This window comes from Ctenopharyngodon idella, chromosome 3, assembly GCF_019924925.1.
Source record: "Ctenopharyngodon idella isolate HZGC_01 chromosome 3, HZGC01, whole genome shotgun sequence".
Classification (NCBI taxonomy): Eukaryota; Metazoa; Chordata; class Actinopteri; order Cypriniformes; family Xenocyprididae; genus Ctenopharyngodon; species Ctenopharyngodon idella.
This window is the reverse complement of record NC_067222.1, coordinates 20,431,081-20,453,911: the sequence shown is the minus strand read 5'-3', so window position 1 is coordinate 20,453,911 and position 22,831 is coordinate 20,431,081. Positions and strand designations below refer to the sequence as shown.

The 22,831-nt window shown below is 35.6% G+C and overlaps 2 long non-coding RNA genes across 3 annotated transcripts; both read right to left on the bottom strand.

The window, feature by feature from the left end:
- Positions 1 to 26: 26 nt before the first annotated feature.
- Positions 27 to 11,625, bottom strand: LOC127509511 (uncharacterized). 2 transcript variants are annotated; one of them, XR_007929263.1, is made up of 4 exons: positions 11,333 to 11,625; positions 9,925 to 10,005; positions 8,477 to 8,569; positions 27 to 2,724 (listed from the first exon to the last, which is right to left on the bottom strand). It is a non-coding gene; the product is annotated as an uncharacterized LOC127509511 (long non-coding RNA). The 2 variants fall into 2 exon arrangements; XR_007929264.1 differs by lacking the exon at positions 11,333 to 11,625 and adding an exon at positions 10,397 to 11,092.
- Positions 11,626 to 12,839: 1,214 nt separating this feature from the next.
- On the bottom strand, positions 12,840 to 21,981 carry LOC127510109 (uncharacterized). Its single transcript, XR_007929492.1, has 4 exons — positions 21,701 to 21,981; positions 14,419 to 14,493; positions 14,155 to 14,265; positions 12,840 to 14,055 (listed from the first exon to the last, which is right to left on the bottom strand). It is a non-coding gene; the product is annotated as an uncharacterized LOC127510109 (long non-coding RNA).
- Between the last annotated feature and the right edge of the window lie 850 nt (positions 21,982 to 22,831).

The window sequence follows — 22,831 nt, the reverse complement described above, 5'->3', positions numbered from 1 at the left end:
GTGCAATATAAATAAAAGCCACGAAATGGATTTGGATCATTTAACTTTATTGTTCAAAACATGTAACACATTGAGGCTGTATATCATCCATGTTGTCAAGGACCGCCCCAAAAAAACCAACAACATCAACACTATACTGCATACAATACAAACCAACTTCTTAATAGATATCACAGTATTTTCATTTATGCACATATTTTTGGATAAATAATATACTTAAATATTAAGCAACTTCATAAAATAAGACTTAATGTAAAACAGTCCTTTAACTAGCGCTTGTTAGTTTGTCTAAATAAATATTAGCAAAAGAAGGCACAACCAAGTTTAAGTGCAAGCAAAGGATAAGTGCTAACAATATATTGACCTAAAACCAAGAATTCTACAGTCCTCCATTACACCAGTCAAGAACCATTAAAACAGGGTTTCTCAACTGATCCTGATCAAACCCATCTGGAACTAATGAATTTGATCAGCTGAGAGTTGAGAAACCCTGCTTTAGGATAGACTGCATCCTGGACAAGCTATGGGTGAAATTTTGTTAAATAGGCTTCTGCCAGATGACACAGAGAGAGGCTAGATTTTAATCAGCCACTATTCCTACTGTAAAGGTAAGTTTCACAACAACATTGTCCACTGTGGCGCTGTCATCACTGCAAGCGACTAGGCATTCAGTGTTGCTTATCTGCACTGCAGACAGCTTTGTTGGTTTTAATGGAAGCGATTTATAGTAGTCAACATTTGAAGTGGATCAAAACCTTTCATCAAAGTTGTCTTAAAACCTTCTTAGGACAACTTAGTTCTTAGGACAACTTTGATTAACTTTTTTGATCCACTTCAAATGTTGACTACTGTAGTTTGGCATTAACTTCCAGTGTAGGCACTTTGTGAGAAGTCAAAACACCTTGTCTTGTCAGGACAGACACTAACCCGCATGCCTTCTTTAAATACTCGTGTAATGTGAGCAAGTGATTGTTGCAACATCCCTGAGGAAAACACATACCTCTTGGAACTTCAGGTGTCCCATAAAATCCCACTGGAGGCATTCTTTTAGATATTAAGGTTCAGAGCAAGAAAAACATCTTCATACTCAACAATAAAATATATCAAGACGTCTTCATATCATCTACATGATTTTATCTCTACATATTATAAATTACATTTCCAATCCTGAGACAGAATGTAAACGGTCATGCTCATGTGACGACCCTCTGCTTAAAGGGACAGTTCAGCCAAAATTCTGTCACATTCTCACCCTAATGTCATTACAAACCTGTATGACTTTCTTCTGTATATTTTGAGAAATGTAAATGTTTTTTTGGTCCATACAGTGAGTCAATGATAACCAAAATGGTTAAATATATAAAGTTTATGTATGTTCTACACACACAACACACAAAAGATAAATGACAGAATTTTCATTTTTGGGTGAATTATCCCTTTAAGAGATTCAAGTAGAGAAGCATGAGCAATGTATCACAACAGTATTTGTCTTTGGCTGCATTTACACTGCAAGTTTTAAAGGATTAGTTGGATGGATGGATTTGGATGGGGGCACTTTCTTCAGCTCATACTCATTGGTCCTGTTCACTGCCATTATAAAGCTCGGATGCGTCAGGATATTTATTAATATTTCTCCAATTATGTTCATCAGACAGAAGAAAGTAATATACACCCAGGATGGCTTTAGGGTGAGTAAAGCTTGGGCTAATTTTCATTTCAAAGTGAACTAATCCTTTAATGCATAGATCCTATCTTTTGACCATATCCGATTTTTTGGCCCGCCTGTTTGCATTTACTTTAGACACAAATCGTATCCGATATCTGTGTTTACATTAATTCCCGTGGCCGCCCAAAATGATTGTCGGTGATCCCTTTACTACGCACATGGTAGACCCTCGAGTTTCGAATGGCCGTGCTATTAAAATGATTTATATATTCCACATAGCCATGATCATTTGCCAACATGGACAGGTTAACAGCTGTCATGGATGTTTTGCAGCCCTTATGATGATTAATGTGGATTATTCTGAATGGGAGAATGTGTGTCTGCAGGGAATAATTTACATAACATTTCCTCGATCTCTAGAGGTGCATTCTCACATGAGAGCACACAAACCAAATATCTGAGTGATCTCAGGTGGTGTAAATGCTTTCTAATTTGACTAAAAATACTAGTATGAACTTATGGATAAATCATGATTTCTGTGTGAAAGCATTCACACATCGATGTGTGCATAAGCTCATTAAAACTTAACACTTAAAACAACAGTACCTGTCTAAATCTTAAGGACACTTCACTGGTACAGTGCTTCATTATCTTCAAGTTGAGGGGCTGATGATCCAATGCCTGCTTCCACTGACCTAAACCAACTGTTTGGTGCACTAGATCAAACCCCTCTTGGCTCATACAAATGTTCTGGACATTCAAGGTGATCCAAAAGGGAACACTGTCTTTGTCACTTTGGCAAAAAGGAAGATCATGCTGTCCAGAGGTTTGAAGCCAAAGGTCGGTCCCTGAAAAGCTTCTGCATGGTTTGTTCTCCTGAGTGCACAGTAGTAATAAAGTACCTTGTCCAGAACACATCACATTCTGTCAGTATGTCGGTGGGACGGACACGTCAGGCAGATTTGAGGGGAAGTACATCAATCTTCTCAGTCTTTAAACTTGGCTCCAAATGTAGGTCCAACAATTCTGCTGGTCATCAATTCATCAAAAATGATCATCTATATAAAAAAAGAGGTGAAGAGATCATGAGCAATTACATGTGTGCCTCATAAGGTCTCATTTGTTAATATTAATGCATTAAAGGGTTAGTTCACCCAAAAATGAAAATAATGTCATTTATTACTCACCCTCATGGTGTTCCACACCCGTAAGACCTTCATTAATCTTCAGAACACAAATTAAGATATTTTTGTTGAAATCCGATGGCTCAGTGAGGCCTCCATAGCCAGCAATGACATTTCCTCTCTCAAGATCCATTAATGTACTAAAAACATATTTAAATCAGTTCATGTGAGTACAGTGGTTCAATATTAATATTATAAAGCGACGAGAATATTTTTGGTGCACCAAAAAAATAAAAATAACGACTTATATAGTGATGGCTGATTTCAAAACACTGCTTCAGGAAGCTTCGGAGCGTTATGAATCAGTGGTTTGGAGCGCCAAAGTCACGTGATTTCAGTAATTTGGCGGTTTGACACGCGATCCGAATCATGATTCGATACGCTGATTCATAATGCTCTGAAGCTTCCTGAAGCAGTGTTTTGAAATCGGCCATCACTATATAAGTCGTTTTGTTTTTTTTGGTGCACCAAAAATATTCTCGTCGCTTTATAATATTAATATTGAACCACTGTACTCACATGAACTGATTTAAATATGTTTTTAGTACATTAATGGATCTTGAGAGAGGAAATGTCATTGCTGGCTATGCAGGCCTCACTGAGCCATCGGATTTCAACAAAAATATCTTAATTTGTGTTCTGAAGATTAATGAAGGTCTTACAGGTGTGGAACGACATGAGGGTGAGTAATTAATGACATAATTTGCATTTTTGGGTGAACTAACCCTTTAACTGACATGAACAATATATTTGTACATCATTATTTTAACAGTGCATTAACTACTATAAACGGATACAAATTTTGATCTTAATGTATTAGTAAATGTTGAGATTAACATTAATGAAGATTAATACATGCTATAGACGCATTGTTCATGTTAACAAATGACATGTTATTGTAATGTGTTACCAAGATAACTATAAAAGTGTCCACGCCAACAAACAATAATGTTCTGTTTATTATAAGTGCACGGTCTGCCGCTTTAAATGCTCAAGCTCTTTAAATCAGGATGGATTCTGAATGGCTGTCAATGTTTTTATTGTTCATCAGCTGGAAAACAAAAAAGTTCTGAAAGCGATTCCAATGATATTGTTCCTTTTTTTGTTATTGTGGTGTGGATGCTATTCTTTTTAATTTAGAATAATTTTTAAAACTATATCTTTATTGTTATATTTATCATCCTTAGTGTGAACAGGCCTTTAATTACATTATTAATTGTTTATTTATTCATTATTTATTAATTACTACACTACTGTATTTGTTTGGAAATTTGGCCTGTTGTATTTGCACTGAATAACAGCAAATTAAACTTTCCAACAAAATTAGTAAAAATGTTAATTGAAGGTTTTTTGATTTTTTTACAATATAATAAAAGACAAAAATAGTGACACATGATGACAATAACTAAAATATCTGAATTCAAACACTGTTGATGAAAATATGAAGACAAAAAAACAACATTAATCATACACTAAAAATGTTTTTACTTTAATTAGTAATCTCAAGTAGGATGTTAATCACAGATTCATCTTCTATAGCCTTAACCAAGGTCAGAAATTAAAGGATTAGTTCACTTTCAAATGAATATTACCCCAAGCTTTACTCACCCTCAAGCCATCCTAGGTGTATATGACTTTCTTCTTTCTGATGAGTACAATCGGGAGATATATTAATAAATATCCTGACGCATCCAAGCTTTATAATGGCAATGAATGAGACCAACGAGTATGAGCTGAAGAAAGTGCATCTATCCAAAGTAAAACGTGTACTCCACACGGATCCGGGGGGTTAATAAAGGCCTTCTGAAGCAAAGCGATGCTTTTGTGTCTGAAAAATATCCATTTAAAAAAAGTTAAAGTAAAATATCTAGCTTCCGTCAGACCGCCTTCCTTATTTGCTGCTAGAGTTTTACACTTTCTTTGCAAGTTGAATACGGAAGGCGGTCTGGCAGAAGCTAGATATTTTACTTCATAACTTGTTAAATATGGATTTTTTTTTTTTCTTACCATAACGCATCACTTCGCTTCAGAAGGCCTTTATTAACACCCTAGAGCCGTGTGGAGTACACATTTTGTTTTGGATAGATGCACTTTCTTCAGCTCATACTTGGTATCGTTCACTTCCATTATAAAGTTTAGATGTGTCAGGACAATTATTAATATTTCTCTGATTGTGTTCATCAGAAAGAAGAAAGTCATATACACCTAGCATGGCTTGAGGGTAAGAAAATCTTGGGGTAATTTTAAAGTGAACTAAAGGCCCCGATATACTTCAAGCAAAGTTCTTTTTTGTTCTTCGTTTAGGTGTAAAATGAAGTTCGAAATACGTGAGCAGCGATATACTGTAATTGAACATCTGACGCCACCCACACTGCTGAAAGCGACGGTTAGAATATGTAAAAATGTCCTCTCAGTAACAAATTAAACAACAAAATTTAGAAATTAGCAAGGACTTTTTAATAAAGCATAAGAAAAGCATCTGATCATGGCAACATGGATATGTTTGTTTGCACGAGCTCTGTAGATTGCTTAAAATCAAACAGCTTTCTCATATTAAACACCAAAAAACAGTGTCAGTCTTTTTTCTACTATAAAGCAGCTTTCTAGTGTTCATGTTTTCACTCGCAGACATCTGACTTCTACGGACTCGAGAGGAGAAATGAACTGGAACAGATTTTCTGAGTGAAAGAAGGAGTAGCCTCTGCGCACACCTACCTTACGTAATGGCCACGGACCAATGGTGGTACGAAGGTGTTTACCAGCCGAAGCAAACTTTTCCAGAAAGTTTGCTTTCGGCCTGATTTTGTTCGAAATGACGTCACATCAGTTCGTTCTTCGATTTTGTTTAAAGTATATTGGGGCCTTAATCCTTTAACCGCTGTTTGGAGCAAAAATGTCCCCCAAATTCAATGCATTTATTTATATTTGCGAGAGAATCACCCACTCCTTTGACCGAAAAGCTTTTGTACCATATTTAATTCATACAGTTAAGACTATTCAATTTTTGTATTTTTTACTTGAATACTAAGCTAGACTTGCCTGAAAAACACTGCCTTATTGGCCCACTGTCTTTGAAAAACCCTGGTCTAACGCATAAAATCCAAGGTAGAAATAGATCACTTTTGTTATATTACTATTTCTATCCCCAAATAAAACCATTACTTTTTATTATTATTGTTTTATTATATATTTTTAGTACAGTAATGTTACAAAATATTTTTATATAACAATGTACACTTATAACACTATACATTGTGTTATAGTACCCTGGCATTAAATTACCAGTCTCCCTGACTGTCATGATCTATATATCTATATATATGTCTCTCTCTCTATTTTTTTTTTTTTTCCATCTATTGGAAAGCCATAGAAAGGCAATAGTGGACTTTTTTTTTCTTTCATCACTGGGGCAAATGGTAATGCTAAAATTATATTTGCTATGGTCTCCTTAGATACCTCTATAGACCTTTACAGTGCTATAGTTCATTTAACCTAGAAATGTCCATTGTTCGTTCATATATCTCTATTGAGAAGGTGATTTTGTGTGTTTGCAAAGAAAGTTTGCAGTGCTTTAGGGCTGGAATGACACATCAATGAGGCATCAATGACGCATCAATGAGGCTAACCACAACATCCTTACAGCAGGTACACATTCTTATTTTTATTTTATTTTTTTGTTTGATCTCTATTGTGATGGTACAGTGAAAATAACATTATCTGGTTTGAACTGACTTTAATTTTCTTCAACTGATTTTGCTTTTTACAGTCATTTAATACATTTAGTTTGGTGAACCCTTGTTATTATCTATTTTGTTGCATATATATATATATATATATATATATATCCCTCTCTTATTGTTTGTTTTGGGAATTTGCTTTCTTGATTTCTTTAATCATCTTTTTTGTTGATTTTTGTCTGTTCATTGAACTTGTGCAGTACTGAAGAGTTATTGTGTGTGAACTGAAAACAATACTGGTGAAATTTTTTGTTAGTTGTCCATGTGATTATTTTGTACCAAAAAAATATGGTTAATTTTCTTTTTTTGAATATTTTCCTTTATTGTGTACCAGTTGGCATTTTCAAAAGGACTGTTTCATTTGTATTTGATGTTGACGTGTAGATTGTTTATATTAAAATGTAAAAAAAATGGTTCAAGTTTGACACACAATCTTAACATTATAGTTGATGGCATACAATTTTAATCAAGGAAAAAGGCATTTAAGCCAGAGCAAAAGTAACAACAACAACAAAAAAATACATTTAAAGGATGTTTTCCTTAAAAGATGATCAGTAAAATAAAAAGCATATCATTCTAGCGCAGTGCTTTAGGGCTGGAATGATGCATCAATGTAATCGATTACGAAAATGTTTATTTGCATGGAATGACGTGTCGACGAGTCACAGTGTTTACATTCATCCCAAATCCCGTCATGTTTCACACAAACTCTTGCGCAGATGCTAATGGCTAGTATGGCAGTGCCGCTTAATACAGTGGCGTTCATACAGTCTTTTGGTTTTTATGAGCGTGACAACCCCGTTCTATAACCGAACTGACAACTGCACATTTTCAGGACTCACAACCGCATTCTCCACAAACCTGCGCTGAATTAAAGGAACCACACTGGACAACTACTTGTCTAGGTATATTCTCCATCTGAAATGTTAGAAAGTCATGCAAATATTTCTATTTTGCTGTCAGGAGTGGACGAGCCTTATGCAAGTGAGTTAATTTCCAGTAAACTTCAAACTTCAGTGAACGAGCACCGTCATGAAACCGACGGAGCGCAATCGAATAGGAGCGCCATAATTCTGACTAAAATATACGTTTTGCTAAAATATATGTTGAATGTAGAATTTTAAACCTACGAGGTGGTGTATTTTTGTGGTAGCAGTAAGTGTAAAGTGACTATTGTAATGGGGAAATCAAAATTGCCTAATATAATAAGTCTGAGCTTTTGTTTTTATTTATTTTCATTTTTAGTCTAGTGAATTTAACTTCTGCTTTAAAAAGCATTATTTTTATTTTTAGATTGTAATGTTACAATGTTAGAATATAATGTGATTTGACCATTGTTTGCACATCTATTGCATAGACTACATGGATACATTCACTATTCACTTGTTTTCATAGACTTTAACATGAACATTGTTTGTAGGACAACACTGGGCAGGATATGAAATAAGATTTTTTCTAAATAAATAAATAGATTTCTTTTTTCTAAATCCAAATAGAAAAATTTAGCAAAAACCGAGATATATACCGTACATTGCCATTCAGCCAAAAAAAAAAAAAAAAAATCTAGATATGATTTTTTTTTTTTTGGCCATGTCCCCCATCCCTACTACAGTGCTTCTCAAATCTGACCTGGCAACCCTCTCCCATTGCTCTTTTTCCTGTCTCCCCCATCAGACACACCCAGTTCAAGTCCTGCAGCCTCTGCTATAGGGTTGGTGACTTGAATCAGGTGTGTTAAATGAGGAAGACATCTAAAAAAATGCAGTGATAGGGGGTTCCCAGGACAGGTTTGAGAAGCACTGTGAGGTGTGGAGTGACTCATACATTTACATCACCAAAACTGTGCATTCGAATGAAAGCCAGGGTAGGTCACAATTAATTTGTCTCACCTGTGTGAAGAAAACAACATCAGGATCTTCACCATGGACGGACAGAGCTTTGGCCATTGAGTGGTGACGTTTCTTCCACTGAAAGTTTTATTTCTGGTAAAACATTAAAGATCTGTTTATTTTTCCACAGTGTTTATGCTGTTTAGAATGAGTAAGGGTCACACTTTATATTAGGTGTCTTTAAAGTCAGTGTGAACCAGAAGTCGCGACCAGCTTCAGTATTGTGATGTATTTTCCAAGTGAAACAGAATCTTGAGTGAGAAAAAAAGAGGGCGTGGTTGGTTTTTCCCGCTAGGAATTAATTGGATCTAGAAAACTGGGCGCTCTGTTCAGTCCACTGTCAAAGCTTGCAGCCGACTGACAGTTGGAGGGGATGCTCTACCCAAGCCATAAAAATGACGTCATCAGAGAAAGAAGGCCACAGGGGCATCAATTGGGTATGGCAGGGTATGGCGACTGCCATACCTTGGCTGCCTGGTCAAGTCAATCTAACTTATATAATTGTATTCATTGCATGCATGATTAATGGAGTTATATTACTATGTGTAACATCAAATTTGTATTTTTAAATAAAACAGAAAAGTAAGTATATTAAAGTGATCTGGATGTTATATTCGTGTCATGAAAGATCAACGGTGCTGCCAATGTCACAACGTGATTTTGCAGCGTTGAGTACTGTAGCCAATCACAGGGATTTCTGTTGAAAATAATGACCAATCAGAGGTGTTCAAGTTACCGGTTGTCCTAACCAGCTACGATGGTACAAATGTATTCTATGACATTGGTTGTTTTAGTAACTCGGTATGTATTTTTATTAATGTTTAAATAGGGTAATATTTGTGAATTTGATTATGTACTTATCCACTTCCTTGCGAGTGCCATCAAGTTTAATCTCTGGTGCCGTGGCGTGCACTTGCCGCGAGAACCCGCCCACGCTGTGTTCTGATTGGCTGTGACTTTTGATTGATTGACTTAGTTTTACAAATGAAGACAATCTAGGATGTACAAAAATGTTTTAGGTTTAAGTTAGGTTTAAGAGTGGGTTAAGGGGCAAGAGAAGGGTCAACAGTGTAAATAATTATAGATGTAATTACAGAGATTAATTACAGCTGTAATTACATGCAGGTATTTTTTATAAGTACAATATAAAACATGTAGTTACAAAATATGTAACAAATGACTAATTTAAATGTTAGTACATAGTAGATAAAGACACTTAATATAAAGTGGGACCTTAATAAGAAAAACTTTATACTATACCACACATTAAGTATTAATGTAATATTCAAAAATGATTACTTACATTCTCATATACATTCCTTTTTGTTATTCTCATTCATGAACTGCTGATCTATTCAGCATTAGGCTATATAATATTAGTTAATGACTTAATAAAGTTATTATGAAGTGCTTCCTAATGATAATGTAGAAATTTTTCAGATACACACCAGGCTCATCAGGTCCAACATGGCAGCACAGACGTCTCCAGACTCTAAGCAATGGCCTCCAGATACACTCAAAAATGCCACCTGCGATAAGACAAGATAAGATAATTCTATCTTAGCGACCACTGTTTGTTAATGAACATCTCTGAAAAGTAGCTTAAACCATAAACTTGTCTTCAAATTGGTTATAATCACTTCTATTTAACGGAATCCATCACGAAAATGTCGTCGTGTATTTGCACGAGACACACATAACTCAGGACGATTGTTCGCTAATGTCAACAAATCACTTCTATTACGATGTTTATGATGCATTTAATAGTGTAAAAAGCGCTCCTTCAACTCCGAAATAGTGGATGATAATTTGATCTAAGCAATATCGGATAATCTTCTTGAGTGCGAAACAGATGAAGAGCGCGCCGGTGTTTCATCAGAAGGTTTTAAGACCACTTCAGTAAAACCACGTATTTCTCACCTCTGCTGTTGGTTTCCATACCATGAGTATTTGGTGTGGCCATTATCGTGTTAATGTCCTTTATAAACTTAATTTACAAAGGCGACAAATACAAGCAAACTTCTCGCAGCAACGGCAGTGTGCGCGTAAGCTGCGCGCTTTAAATTCGAGGGCGAAATTGTCCTTCTGACTGAATGAAAGGGAAGGAGGGGCAACGCACACGACGAAGGTTGCCATGTTACACTCTGCATAATGTAATTATTATACGACATTGCGGTTTGTGTTTCTGTCTTTACCAGCCTCGACCCCTACACACACACCGCGAAAGATAAAGGTTTTATTCTTAATAGCATAATGTTTACTGAAAACACATGTTTTCCATTGACCAATCAGAGACGACTTTACTTACATACAACCAATCAAAAGTCATTTAACTTATACCTCGTCAAAACTCTAAAATGACTAAATTCTTTTCATTTTATGCAGGAATATTTTCACTAGCCAACATTAAGAGGCACCAATAATCGTTACCACGGCAAATATTTAGGTTTCTTTTGTAAAAGCATAAACTGCCGTTTAGAGCTTATCTGTATTTATATTTTTATTTAAAAAACATCGGTTCTCTTATGTTCGTGAGGGAAGAGGCTTATTTTGCGCTTCTTTCTTCATGTTGCTTGTTTCTCTTCCGAGATCTGACGAATGCACTTCCGCAACATTTATTCAAAATTTATATATCACTCAACATCAATCAATGTCCAAAAAGTGCCTCTACAAGTCCCATTGAGAAACACTATGATTTGTAAAAATATTTACATCATTAAGAAGACATTGATAATGGTAAATATATCACAAACAAGTGATATCCTACATTTCTGCTAAACTTCAAGTTCAACAAGTGCTCATAAGGTCTGTATGTTTTTTTAATTTCATAAACACAATAATGGAAGAAATGCTTACCTTTTAAACTCCTTAAAAATTCCTTCCCTTATAAAAATTTTGCCAGCTGTTGCAAGAAGGAAATGAATGAACTCCACTAATTTTCTTCTCTTTTTCGTTAAAATATCCCCAGAATTAAATGGCCTTAATCGGCATTTTCTTTTCTTCGGTGTTTTTACCAACAGCACCATTATAACAGCTAAATCTCGTTGTTTTAAAGAGTCCTGAAGATAGCTGTGAGCACGTTGCCTGTTGCCGAGAAACGGTTGTTGTTCCCGCGCATGTTTGGGCGGCGCTCTTTGGTTTCTTTTTGGTTGAAAGTGAAAATGGAGCATAGCGCCCCCTGTTGATCTCTGTCTATGCTAGTTAAACCACTCCACACAGTTTAATGAACAGCTACAATGCATGTAGAAGCAATTGCTCAGAATGAAAATTTCACATCAGTATAAAACAAACTATCCGACTTTAAATGAATACATTAATCTGTAGGGAAACAGCATGTGAATACAAATGCACCTAATAATCTGTCATTTGCAAAGGTTTTTAAGAGCTTCATGGCCCGGTTTCACAGACAGGACTTAGGTTAAGCCACCATTAGGCTTTCAGTTAAGGCATTTTAGTGGCTTTTATAAACATGCCTTCGAAAAAAACATTACTGCTGTGGATCTTGGCAGTGGCAGTGACATATTTATGATATATAAAACGCAAACATGCGTTTTAGTCTGGGACTATAGGCTTAACCCTTGTCGGTGAAACAGGGGGCATAGCTTATATCAAAGAAGTAATCTTTTCCTGAGCAGACATTAAATAATATATTAATGAACAACTGTTACACAAGCTTCCCACACAACTGCTTGTGTTGTCAAGTAAGTAATAATTTATAATATTTTAATTAATAACAAATAAAAATCATTGCATCATATAATGTTACATATACCATAAAAAGTACTTTAGAAATGCCATAAGCTTTGATATGTTTTCATATATTCATATTTAAATGTGCAATACCTGTGACAAAGTCTTTGTCTCTAACATGCCCCAAATGCCATTCCACTGCTGTGATTTAAACAAATTCAGTCATTAGCGTTCCAATCTGTTTCATGAGCTTAAAATGGACCAATATGTGTCAGAGGATGACTTTCTGATATGACTATTGCGGACTGCACTGACATTAACAACAAAACCACAAAGACTGATTAAACTGTACTTCCTTTTGGCTTTCTTTCCGAGAGCTCCTGAGTAAATGTCATTACATTTCATGCCTTTTAAATTTTAAGAACTGTTTGGCTTACTCTAAATGTCAATGCTGTGAGAAAAAAAATGGGAAGTTTCTGGGAAGTGCTGCATGTACATGCAAAATAAAATCCAATGACAACACAGGATATTTGGAATTTCCCTTGAATTATCAATATAATGTCCTTTGACCATCAGATTCCAATGTAAGCTATTATGGCTTCCACAATATTTCAGATTTGCTGCCAAGAGTTGTGATGACTTTGTAGAGTTAAATTAGTGTTGCTGAGAAGAAAACACTTTCACTTTCATTTTTATTTAGTTTGGAAAAAAAATAAGTTCTCTGCCATTTCAACTACAATTCCACAGAGGCAGAAATAAGCTGCTAACCTAACTAAAACACTGGGTTTGTTAGGTTAACAAATCACACCAAAATTCTCCCTGATTATCTGTCACTGGCTAATATACATTATGCATTCAGTTTTGGAAGTATACATTTTTGCAAATCTCATTTCATACAATTTTAACATACAAAAAAATGGAAAAAAAGTGCTTACAAAATTTGTGCACAATAACATAGATAGACATATACTTAGACATAAAACAAAAGAAAACCAATACAAATATATGTCTTAAGGCAAGTTTTTAACATTAAATGTAAAACGTCATCAGTCGAACATGTAAACTCATTTACTCACTCGTCCACTTTTACAGCCTCATTGTGTTCATTATCACGATCTTGCAAGCTATTCTAACTCAAATTTTCAGGGGAAATGTTTTTGAAATAAAGACTGATAGAGTTGTCAGAAGCCTAATGGTGGTGACGTTGAAGTCATGTGACCGTGCTGTTGTTAATTTATAGCCTACATTTACTTTTTTACTTCTGTCCATTGTATTTATGCTTCCGAATAATACACTTTTCTTCAGAGCTTTTTTCTTCATTTTCCAGGTTGGCCTACAAAAATATGTCATCCCTGCAGCACAATACCTTAATTCTAAACTGGACTGGTAACCAGTAAAGAGGGGCCAGTGTAGATGAAATATGGTCCCTCTTAATAGTACCAGGCATAAATTGTCAGAGTAAATAAAACAAACAAACAAAACACATAAAAGTACCTGAGATTTCGGTGTGCTAACAGCCCAAAGCTGGAAGAAGTTACTTTTCACAACAGCATTAATCTGCTTGTCTGAACCAAAGGTAACCTTGGTGGGACCTTTAACAAATCCAGTATAGGGCTAAAAAAAATGACAATCTGTTTTCTCATGCAATTGTAAAACAGTTTAGACATTAATTTCATCAAGTTTGAATACTCCTGAAGTTACAGCTGAGCATTATCAGAATAACAGTGCCGTGCTTTTTTTTTTACTTGTATATGAAGAAAATATTGTTTTCTATAATGCGATACTGGACTCGGTTTTCCATTTCCAGTGAAACAAATGGACCGGAGGTCTGGGTGTTTTGGGAAGGTCTTTTCCAGGAGAGCTGTTCCAGAAAGTGAAAACAGGAGCTCCTAATGCATGCACAGGTAGAGACAGAGGTGGCGAGCCCATGAGCAACAACCCAATGAAACATAATAACTTATGAAGCAATAATCGTGTATTCACCCCACCTTACTAAACTCCATCATCTTCTCCTCAGTTTTAAAACCATGGACGGGCAGAGCTAGGGACATCGGTGATGATGGGAATTAGTTCTGTTTCTTCCTCTGATAGTTTTATTTCTGGTAAGACATCACATACAGAATTTTTTTTGGCCAATGGTGTTTATTAAAGCTTTAGAGTAATATGAACAAACATTGCAAGTTAATGATCTGTAAAGCATTATATATGTTAGAATGTAATATTGATATTTTGGAAACCCTTTAAATACATACCATAGTCAGTTTCACGGCAGCACAGGAGTCTCCAGACTTTTATTAGGGGCCTCCAGAGACATTCAAGTATGGTACCTGTGGTAAGAATTTTTTATATCCTTTAACCATGTGCCTCCAAAATTAGCAAAACAGAGCATAAACAAGAAGGACAACTGGACAAGAAGTTCCACGTGTTTAAAATTCAAACACATGTTTTCTATGAGTTAACGCACACGGGCGGCACCACTCGACAACACTAGAGGCTGCTCAAAATCCTGCTGCGCCACTCACACAGTTTTCCATTTAAAGGTAGGGTATGCAATGTTTTTTATAAACACTTTTTGTTGTACTGGTTGAAACTCTCTTCACATCCTGATAGAAATCAGTGGTTAATTTTGAAAGTAATGCATTACAATATTGCATTACTACCTAAAAAAAAGTAACTAATACTAATACTTAGTATTGCAAAAGTAATGTAATGCATTACTTTTCATAAAAAGTAACTTTTTCTCACCTGGGCTGAGCTTGCTTGTTTGTTTTTTAATAACAACAAAAAAGTTCTATTTTTGGCAAATGTAAAGACCCTTTCACACCAAAAGAGAAATGAATAAGCTTCAGGCTGATCACAAATGTGATGTTTTTCTAAAGTAATTTTTGCTTATTAGTATGGTTGAATTGGATCATCGAAGGTCAGCAGCAAAGACACTGGTTAATAAAGTGAGATTAAATACATAAAGTATGTTTAATTTAATATATGTAATTATTCTGAGTTTGCATTTCACTGTTTTTATTCATTTTGAGGAATTCTGAATCTGTTTTTGTGCAAGTGAGATGAGTAAATGCTCACATTTAGTCAATAACTGTCATGTTTACACACAACGCCTCTGCATGGGAAAGAAGAGCTGTCAGTCATTACATGGGAAAACAAAGTTGCATTACTTATTTGTAAAAGTAACTCAGATTGTTGCAATTTTAAAAGTAATGTGTTACTTAATTACTTGGAAAAAGTAATCTGATTATGTAACTCAAGTTACGTAACCTACTGATAGCAATCAATATTAGAAGTGGTCTAAATACTAAAACAAATGTACATATATCTTCTGTGGAAGTCTCAGGGCCAAAAAAATGTTAGTCCAATCATTGCATTCAGCCTGAATGCAATGATATGATGTCCTACCTGCCTGTCAACTAGACATTTGCCAATATTCGGTAATACGATATATCACGATAATGAATATCGTTATCGCGGGCACTTCAAAATACCGTTCATATTTATTTATTACGAATTATTCCAGTTTTTATAATACATTTTAAGAATACTTTCCCCATCAACCGTATAAAATGCACAACTCCGCTGTATTCTGCATCAAAGGGACGCGCACTCATATGTTAACAAGCACAATGTGGCACGAGCGGGGCCAGGATTTTTTCATAGGGGTGGCCAGGCAGGGGCCAACAATCAGTCTGGGGTGGCACAGAAATCTTCATTATTTCAACATAAAAATGAGTCTGACTATAATTTATTGGACTGTGCCTACAACACAACTGAATACAGTTCATTTGTACTTAATTGTAATTGAGATAGTGAATTAGATCATGGAATGCTGAGTGAATATGACCATTTTAAAAAAATTATTCCTCACCTGTAGGCATATTAATAAAGTGGCTCACAAATTTCAACTTGTTCATTCAGCTTGTTCTGGTTCTCAAAACCCCTAATAGCTTGTTCTCCATTGTTGCATCTTCATGGATGAGACATCCAGATAACTACATACTGTAGTGTAGTTCAAAGATTATTCAACCTTCATTGAATTTTATGTATAATCAATGAACTCTTCAACAATTCTGAGTTTGTCTGTTTCAAAAACGAACCGAAAAAGTAAACACTAAATGTTTAACTTTATTTTGTCAAAATAAATAATTGCAACAGCTCTATCATATCTAAATTAAACTCAGTACAAAGAAAAAAAAATGTGTTCTCTTTTGAATTCCCATTTGCAAGAATGTGAATAAGGGCGGAAGTCAACAGCACATAAATGCCAGAATGTAAAATTAATTATTTTATATATAAAATGAGCATCTTCTAGTACAAATGCACAGTTCTCACATTTATTTATGCATTAAAAAATTACATATCAGCATTGCGCCTTATATTGTGATCTCACATAGCAGAATATTTTAGTCCAGAGACATGTGACGCATGGCTATATATAACAAATACATGCATGCATAGTTCTAACGCAGCTTTATTCGCCTTTTTGGTTATTCCATGACTTAATAGACGACAGAACTACGACGCTGCATGCTCGTAATTTCTTTTGCGCTTTATTTATAGTGAAGTAAGCCTAATACACAGTGCGCCGTATTTGCGCATGATTGAAAAGTGCGCGCCGTGAGCACAGTATACCGGCTGACACGACAGGAAAGTAGGCTACGTTTTTTTCTGAGTTTTACTGACTGACCGCAGATACCTAATAAGGACATCGCGTTTCTCTCAGCATCTGACAAGAGTGTCACCGGCTTTCACACACGTCTTTCAAAATAAAAGTGGCATCATAAAAAAAAAAAGGATTTTACGTTTGATGTTGTTGTTTCTTTGACTGCACACATTGCGACCCACTCAAAACGGTCTTGCAACCCCCCAGTTCAGAAACACTGACGTAAGCTATAATGTTCGCCGTTCACTGTTGTTCTACTGAAGCTCATTCAGCACTGTATCCTTTCCGCGCGCGTTTGACCTGCGCCTGGCGCTAAGGCGAAGTTGGAGTGCGCGTCTGAAAAGTCTCCCGTTTTTTGTGGTCTTAAAGAGACGGTTCTGCGTTTAAATAAACGCAATTCTTGTCTTAATTAAAAAGGAGACAGAAACAGCAGTTGTGAGCGGGGTGGCCGGCTCCGCCCCGTTGAACGTGCATGAGAAGCACATGGTGCTGCGCTGAATGAAAGTGCACGTTAACTCTCTGACAGTAGATGGTGCTGATGGAACAGCAAAAATGCAGCAGTTTACCTCGGAAACCCGTAAACAAAGCAGCTGCCCTACTGAACATTATTTAAAATGCTTCAAATAGACATTCAGTTTTTTGTATTCGCAATGTTGTTCATCACAGCAGATATATATGTTCATTATTATTGTAATGTTATGTGCTTTGAGACATGAGGTAATTTAACGCAGTCTCTCGTGACGCTTTGGTGACTCTGTTAGTACGTGTTCAACGAGGCTGAATCCAGCTTCTTATTCGCAGCTTCTTATTGACGCTATCAGGTTCACTTTAAAAGACGCGACGCTTCCGCGTTTTTAGCTTCTTATTCACTCTCAAATTAGGGACCGTGCGGTTTTTCTCATTTTCACGCTTTTTTAAGGGATTGTGTTGCTTTTTGCGTCTATTTCCATAATTAAAGGAAAATAAACTATTTTAAAATGCAAATAACACTGATATATCAGCGAAATGAGAATGCAAAAATATAAATGCACATCAAATATAATAACAGTAGACCCTTTTCTGATATTTCACTGTTATTTACATTTCAAAATAGTTTATTATTCTTTTCTGAAAATAGACAATAGTAACAGGGTCCCTAAAAAGCTAAAAAATAATGTGTTTTGAGGGAGGTGTTTTTAAATGTTTTCAAACATTAAGTGTTTAAAAATGCGACAATTTCAAAAATATACATTTAAATTGAAAGGCAGAGATATGTAATATATCAAACAATACAAAAAAAAAAAGTCTTCAATTATATTTTCCATAAAAAAATGGCTATCAAAGTGTCTTCACTTTGCGTCAACTTCGTCAGAATTTTTTTTTTTATAATTCTGAATAAATCACTTTTAACTCTGAGGATCCCTTTCCTATTTCCTGCTCATTGTGGACACATTTTATATGTTTTTTATATTTTATACAAACAATGTTGAAGTCTCTGCGGCCACAGCTTTAATATGTCAACTCCGTCATCCTGGTGTAATAGTTTCTGTAAATAGTTGTGGGATAAATCTTGGCATTTTTGATATGTTTATTAAGGCAGCTACAGCTGAGAAAGAAAACAAAATTGCTCCGCTGTACAATATGTGGTTAAGGTGGAAGAAATATTCAGTTTTGTCAACTCCGTCAGGTTTTATGTCTGACGTAGTTGACTTGTAAGCTGATGGTGTTGACAAATGCTCACAAAAACTCTTTATTTAGTGATATATATATATATATATATATATATATATATTTTTTTTTTTTTTTTTTTTTTTTTGCGTATGGGGAATTATAATGTTGTTTCATGATTTTATTTACATCTGGCCTGATTTACATGCCTTATAGCATCTACTGTCACCTTGAAATCAGAATTGATGATTCTTATTTAGGCTATTTATGGAATATTATTATAAATTAAATAATTTGCACACATCTTTTTTCTTTTACAACCTGCTAACACATGCTTCTCGTATTCTGTGAGCTATACTGAAGACCCAGAATGAGACGTACTGTACCACTAAAAGAAGAACAACAAACCACTGGAAGGATTGTTGTATTAAATTAAATATTAGTTTAAAAAATAGTTAGTTGTCTTAATTGTTGTGTTGTCAATCACTTGTTGTAACCTCAGGTAGACCTTTGTCATCTCCATCAGTTTTTGTCAACTCCGTCAGTATTTAACACCGTCAGATGAAGATTTCTGTTAATTTTGAAAGAAATAATTTATTATTTTTTTTCCATTTATTGTTGAAATATTAAAACTTCAACTAAACTACATGATATCATGTCTGATTTACCTGAGAACATTAGTTATATATGTTTAATATTAAAAAGGAGAGTAGAGAATTAAGGAATTTAGGAACTGGATTGCTCATAAAAAAATTTAGAGAATTTATTTTTCGCTTAGCTGCTTTACTGAACACCATTACTTTACACTGTTGTTGGATGAATCAAATAAAAATAGCATGTTTTTAATGCGTCTGACGGAGTTGACACAAATTAAGTTCTGAAGTGAATAAATGTACATTTTTAGAAAAAAAAAAACATTAGAAAAACCTGTTTACTTACATGGTTCATTAGCTGACACCTTTGTCTACAAATATATCAGTTTAAAAATAATGTATTATAAAATAATAAAAGCTTAACTTATAAAACATGTTTTGACCCTTATTTCAAGAATCAGTGATTACAGTTTATTATGAGAACATGCCGTTAAACAGTTCAGATTTTTTTCCATATGCATTTCCCGTTAAAATTACAAACATTTTTACAGTGAAGATGTCATGTTTTGTAATTTCTGTTTTGTGTCTACTTATCCTAATCATCTCCCCCAACTCTTTGACTGTAACTCATTAGGCAATATCGCAATTTCGCAATATCGCTTCTCTCTGGTGTGTGACTGGACTGGAGTAGGCTACTTGAGTGTGGAGTATGAATCACTCAGTAAGCAGACTTTGTGAGGAAAAACTTTATCAAACAGTATGTCAACTAATCTTCAAAGTCATCAAACATTCATGTGGAGACAGTTTTTGGATATTACAAAATTAATGCTGTTTTGTAGCTAAAAGAAGTCACTGAGATTTTTGTTTCTATTTTATTTTTTGTTAATGATTTGCGTAAAACTTAAAGGGATAGTTCACCCAAAAATGAAAATTCTGTCATCATTTACTCACCCTCAAGTTGTTCCAAACCTGAATATGGGTAACCAGACAGTCGATGGGACACCATTGACTTCCATAGTATTTTTTTTCCTCCACAATATGAAAGTCAGTGGGGTCCATCAACTGTTTGGTTACCAACATTCTTCAAAATATATTCTTTTCTGTTCAACTGAAGAAAGAAATTCATACAGGTCTGGAACAACCTGAGGATGAGTAAATGATGACAGAATTTTCATTTTTGGGTTAACTATAGCCTACCTTTAAAGCCATCAGTGAATCCGATTTAAATAGGCAAATTTAAGCTGTGATGTCGATAATCTGGTTTATTTATTGCTGATAATTTTATTTCGGCTAGTAGAAGTTCTGAATGGCCATTAATAATGTAGGCCTATGAGAGATAGAGAGAGAGAGAGAGAGAGAGAAAGGGAGATCAATCACACGCTGACCGATCGAGATGCATCTGCCCGTACTGTGCCAGGAAGAAGTGGAGATAGAGCAACACTTCCTCACCAGCTGCCCTAACTATGAGGAAATCAGAAAGATATTTTATACACAGTTTGAAATACTTTGCCCTAACTTCATAAAATTAAACAATAAAACACAACATTTCCCACACAGCAACTTCCTGAATGTATCCGCGAACGGACCCGTATCGGCGTCCAACTTGCGCGCAGTGACGGATCTGCAACGAAGGCGGATCGCGGACCCGCCGTGGCTCCGCGCTGCATCCGCTCCGCATCCGCGATTAAAACTTTACCTCCGCGGCGGGTCCGTTTGGGATCCGCAAATTGATACAACCGTTACAGTAAAGGTGCGTGCGCGTCCGCGGATCCGACATGGGTCCGTTCAGGATCCGCTGATTGACAGCAGAATTTACGGCGCCGCCCGGAGGCGGAGCTGATCCTCTGGGCGGCGCCAAAACGAATGTGACAGTCACGCGGGTTGGCGACTTGAATGCGGATCCGCCCTGTGTGGGTTATTAGGTGAAAAAACTGATCGTTTCCTAGCACTAAGATGCAGGTCACAAAAAGAGGGATTCGACTAATTAGTAGTGCGCTCACACACACACAGAGAGAGAGAGAGAGAGAGAGAGAGAGAGAGAGAGAGAGAATTCTAAATTGTTCATAGAATTCTAAAATGTTGATTGATTATTCTACTTACTTTTTATGTATGTATGTACATGTATGTTCATTCACTACAAAAATTGATTCAATGTTAAAAAAAAAAAAAAAAAAGAGAAATGTCATGTAGCCTTTCAGTCGTTTAACTCTTTCACAGCAGGGCAGCGCTGACAAGTTTTTGCACGTGAATGTCTGTGCGTGTGTGCGGAGACAGAGAGAAAAGACCGAGCATGCTCCAATAAAAGGTAAATCAGTATAGGGATCTCCTAGTATCTCCTAACCAGTCCGACCCCTACCCTAAACCGAACCCTCACAGAAACCTGTGCAAGTCATCTCGAACACATCATCAATGCAAATCGGTTACCGATAACATTGTCACTGTAACATTTCAGTTGCAGTATTATTCGGCATTTGTATTAACCATTAACTCCAAAATAGTTAGCCTATATTTATAAAGTTATAGGGAATGAAAAGCAGGACAGAAAATATCAAGTGCCATTATGCCATCGTGCCCATATGACAAGAGTTTAAAAAGATGCTGCAGTTAAAAGTACAAAATTCTTACCTCCGTTATTGAGTTTCATGTCAGTCACTGGTCTTTGATTAAAGTAATTCCTGCGAATTTTAAATGGGACAAGCAGCGGCGAATTTCCCGCGGTATAGTGCCATGCAGAATTAAAATGTGCAGCTTGATTACAGCTGCACAGCTGGCGCGTGAAAAGGTCTGCTGTTGGTGGAATGAAATAGGCTATGTCAATGGTGTGAACCAACCTCCTCCTGTCAAAACAAGAGGAGGCTTCTGTTTTTTCGTAGCTACATAATGGGGAACTCAGGTTTCCTCCAGGCTACTCACTGCAGGGTCTACGATGACTCGTTTCCTGCTGCTTTTTGCAGTGACAGCTCGACGTCATTCCAGCAGATTGTGATGAAAGAATGATAGCTGTATGCGCGCGCTTATTTGAGATGCCCCGTTTGTTTTCACGTTACGTAAACCTCGCTCCAGACCAAGACCTCAGCTTCATCTATATTTATTAGGTTAGTCACAATGCTAGGTGTAATGCATCACTAAGTAATTAATTACTGTAATTTAATTACTTTTCCCTTTAAAAAGTAAAGTGATGGATTACTCCTAATTTTTCTATAATTGTATTACAGAATATTCTGTAATTGTATTCAGTTACTTCTGATGTAATTGCATTAAATACTGTATAGGCTATACTAGTCTATCAAAATTTAACGTCTAGTGTTAAAATGTATTTTTAATGTAACTTTCTCCCTTTGAATGCTTTGGTCAGTTTAAGAATTTATGCAATTTTATATTATTTACTTGACAGAACTAAAAGAGCAGTTTCATGTCCACTCTTGTATTGTTTAACTTTTCAAAGACTATATGGGATTTAAAAATAAGTAGGCTACTTATTATTAAGCAATGCAATACTTTTTAGAGAGCGTAATTAACTGTTGAAGATGTAATTAGTAGCTAGTAATTACTTTTTAGAGTAACTTATACCCAACACTGGTTATTAATGTCCATTCTTGTGGAGTAGCCTATCGTATCAAAGTAATGGAAGTATAATTCCTTTATTCATATGAAACAAAATATGGAGGCAATAAATAGGCTACTACATTAAGACATGTGTGTCGTGTGTACTTAAAGGGTTAGTTCACCCAAAAATGACATTTTTGTCATTAATTA